The sequence below is a fragment of the Hylobates moloch genome, unplaced genomic scaffold, assembly GCF_009828535.3.
Source record: "Hylobates moloch isolate HMO894 unplaced genomic scaffold, HMol_V3 SCAFFOLD_16, whole genome shotgun sequence".
NCBI classification, from domain to species: Eukaryota; Metazoa; Chordata; class Mammalia; order Primates; family Hylobatidae; genus Hylobates; species Hylobates moloch.
In genome coordinates this window covers 72,293,872-72,297,817 of record NW_026652291.1, presented here as the reverse complement: position 1 = coordinate 72,297,817, position 3,946 = coordinate 72,293,872, and the positions used below count along the sequence as shown (strand labels likewise).

Sequence of the window (3,946 nt, the reverse complement as noted above, 5' to 3'; positions counted from 1 at the left end):
AGTGGCTTTATCATAGCTCAATGCAGCCTCAAACTTCTGGGCTCAAGCAGTCCTCCCACCTCAGCCTTCTGAGTAGCTAGGACTACAGGTGTTAGACCACTGCACCTAGCTAATTTTATTTATTTTTTGTAGCGATGGGGTCTCACTATGCTGCCCAGGGTAGTCTTGATCCTCCTGCCTCAGCCTCCCAAAGTGCTGGGATTACAAGTGTGAGCCACCATGCTGGGCTGCTGTTTTTTACTTTACAGTCATGTATCACTTAACGAAGTGCATACATTCTGAAAAATGCATTGTTAGGCAATTTCATCTTTGTGCACAAACTTAGATGGTATAGCCTATTACACATCTAGACTATATAGTATAACCTATTGTCCCTAGTCTATAAACCTGTACAGCATGTTACTGTACTGAATACTGTAGGCAATCTAAACCTAGAAAGGGTACAGTAAAAATACGGTATTATAAGCTTATGAGATCACCATTGTATATGTGGTCCATTGACTAAAAATATGTTATATGATGTGTGATTATATAGTTTAGGTAACTAACAATGTGGACATTTTGAAGTAACTGAGCTAAATGTTTTAGGAAGGCTTAAGTAGCATTGCATGAGGCTTTTCTTTTAGTTGTATTCTTAGTATGTTACTAGGGTTCAAGAGTTCACAGGTAGAAAAAGAATTATTTGGTGGGTAAACTATAAACAATGGTCATATTCTGAGCCAGCTAGTTCTTCTTTCCCTTTTTGTGAATGTGTGTATAATGGGAGGAAATTAAGAGAAAGAATTTCTAGCCTGTTGTAAAAACAGTCAACTCATTTAACCTAAAAATGTGTTGTACAATTTGATGTTTGAAAAGTGCTTGGAGAAACACTCAATGTTTTAAATCTCTGTAAGAAAACAAAACAGTATTCATAGATTTTTCGGTAATGCTTTGCTATGATCTCAATGTTTACCCCTAAGGTGATGGTATTAGGAGGTAAGGCCTTTTAGGAGGTGATTAGGTCATGAGGGTGGAGCCTTTTAATGGGATTAGTACCCTTATAAAATAGGCCCAAGGGAACTCATTTATCCCTTCTACCTTGTGAGGATACAGCTAAAAGACACCATCTCCATCTGTGAACCAGAAAGTGGGGCCTCAGCAGATACTGAGTCTACTGGAGTCGATCTTGGATTTCCCAGCTTCCAGAAGTGTGACAAAAAAAATTTCCGTTTTTTGAAAGCTACCCAGTGCATGGCATTTTGTTATAGCAGCCAAACAGACTAAGACATACTTAATTCTAGAATAATGAAATTTTAATTCTTTTAAATTATATCTCTTATCAAGTAAATTAAGCAGCTCAAATGCAAACTTCCTCATTATTTTAGCTCTTCTTTAATTTTCTACAAAATTTATAAATCTGCACTTTACATTCTACTTCTTGAATGTATTCTACATTGTGTTGTTCTCTTGTTTGTTTTTGCTGTTGCTTTAATTTTTCTTTGTGTTGTTTTGGTGAATAGAGTATTATAAACTCCTTATGGCTACAACCATCTATCTCACATCTTGATATAACCCATAGCACCTAAAACAATTGAGTGCTTAATGCATATTCATTGGCTTGAGTTGAAGAAAATATCTAAAAAGGACTTGAAAAATCCTATGTCCATTTCCCTGTTTTCAGAATCGCACTTATATCACTCTAGAGAGATAAAAACCAGTCCTTCTGGACCTCAGCAAAACCTGAGTCCTGCCCTCTTGCTTTCCTCCCTGGATAGCGTGAGCTTCACCACTTGGTCCACCACGTTCTCTACTAACTACCAGTCCCTGGGCTCCATCAATCCGCCAAGCTATGGCACCCTGCCAGTCAGCAGCATGGCCAACATCTATGCAGGTGCCGGGGACTTGGGCTCCCAGATCTCCATGTCCCACTCCACCAGTTTCTGGGGGAGCTTGAGGTCTGGGGACCTGGCTGTGGGGATGGCCAGGGGTCTGACAGGAGTGGAGGGCATCCAGAATGAGAAGGAGACCATGCAAGGCCTGAACGACTCCCTGGCCTACTACCTGGACAGAGTGAGGAGCCTGGAGACCAAGAATTGGAAGCTGGAGAGCAACATCCAGGAGCACCTGGAGAAGAAGGGGCCCCAGGTCAGAGATTGGGGGCATTACTTCAAGAACATCAAGGATCTGAGGGCTCAGATCTTTGCAAATACTGTGGGCCATGCTTGCATCATTCTGCAGATTGACAATGCCCATCTTGCTGCTGATGACTTCAGAGTCAAGTATGAGACAGAACTGGTCATGCGCCAGTCTGTGGAGAGCGACATCCATGGGCTCCACAAGATCACTGATGACACCAATGTCACTCAGCTGCAGCTGGAGACAGAGATGGAGGTTCTCAAAGAGAAGCTGCTCTTCATGAAGAACCACAAAGAGGAAGTAAAAGGCCTACAAGCCCAGATTGCCAGCTCTGGGTTGACCGGGGAGGTAGATGCGCCTAAATCTCAAGACCTCAGCAAGATCATGGCAGACATCCGGGCCCAATATGACAAGCTGGCTCAGAAGAACTGAGGGGAGCTAGACTACTGGTCCCAGCAGTTTGAGAAGAGCACCACAGTGGTCACCACGCAGTTCGCCAAGATTGGAGCTGCTGAGAATACACTCACAGAGCTGAGACGTACAGTCCAGTTCTTGGAGATCAACCTGGACCCAATGAGAAATCTGAAGCTCAGCTTGCAGGACAGCCTGAGGGAGGTAGAGGCACGTTACCCATGTAGATGGAGCAGCTCAATGGGGTCTTGCTGGCACAGACACAGGCAGAGGGGCAGCACCAGGCCCAGAAGTATGAGTCCCTGCTGAACATCAAAGCTACGCTGGAAACTGAGATCACCACCTACCACCGCCTGCTGGAAGACAGGGAGGACTTCAGTCTTGATGATGCCCTGGACAGCAGCAACTCCATGCAAACCATCCACAAGACCACCACCTGTAGGATAGTGGATGGCAAAGTAGTGTCTGAGACCAATGACACCGAAGTTCTGAGACATTGAACCAGCAGAAGCAGGATACCCTTCGGGGAACAGGAAGCCAATAAAAAGTTCAGAGGTTAAAAAAAAAAGTCCTTCTGTTAAACCCAAAAAAAAGTGGTTTCCACCACCTTTAAAGTCAGTCCTCTCTAGTATTAAAAGTACTTACAGAAAGCTGGGTGTCCAGGCACGGTGGCTCACACCTGTAATCCCAGCACTTTGGGAAGTCGAGGCAGGCAGATCACTTGAAGTCAGGAGTTCAAGACCTGCCTGGCCAACATGGTGAAACCCTGTCTCTACTAAAAATATAAAAATTAGCCCGGGTGTGATGGTGCATGCCTGTAGTCCCAGCTACTGGGGAGGCTGAGGCAGAAGGATCACTTGAACCTGGGAGGTAGAGGCTGCAGTGAGCAGAGGCTGTGCCACTGCACTCTCCACTTGCTCCACCACCTTCTCTACCAACTACCGGTCCCTGGGCAACAGAGTAAGACTGCATCTCAAAAAAAAAAAAAAAAAAAAAAAAAAAAGAAAGCTGGGTGTGATGGCTGACACCTGTAATCCCAGCTACTCGGGAGGCTGAGGCAGGAGGATCACTTGAGGTCAGGAATTCAAGACCAGCCTAAGGAACATAATGAGACCCACCCCATCTCTGGGGGAAAAAAAAAAGAGAACAGAAAGGAAATTATATATATATGGAAAATTATGTAAAATATACATTGTATAATTTTATTAATTATAAAATAATTATTTAATATATGAAATATAAGAGGATACATATATCCTTTATCTCAGGGGTCCCCAACCCCAGGGCCATGGACCCAGGCCACATAGCAGGAACTAAGTGGCAGGCAAGCGAACATTACCACCTGAGCTCTGTCTCCTATCGGATCAGCAGCAGCATTAAATTCATGTAGGCACACAAACCCTGTTGTGAACTGCACCTG

General features: G+C 44.1%; 1 pseudogene; it reads left to right on the top strand.

Moving 5' to 3' along the window:
- Positions 1-1,761: 1,761 nt before the first annotated feature.
- On the top strand, positions 1,762-3,026 carry LOC116456235 (keratin, type I cytoskeletal 18-like; annotated as a pseudogene).
- The last annotated feature ends 920 nt before the right edge of the window (positions 3,027-3,946 follow it).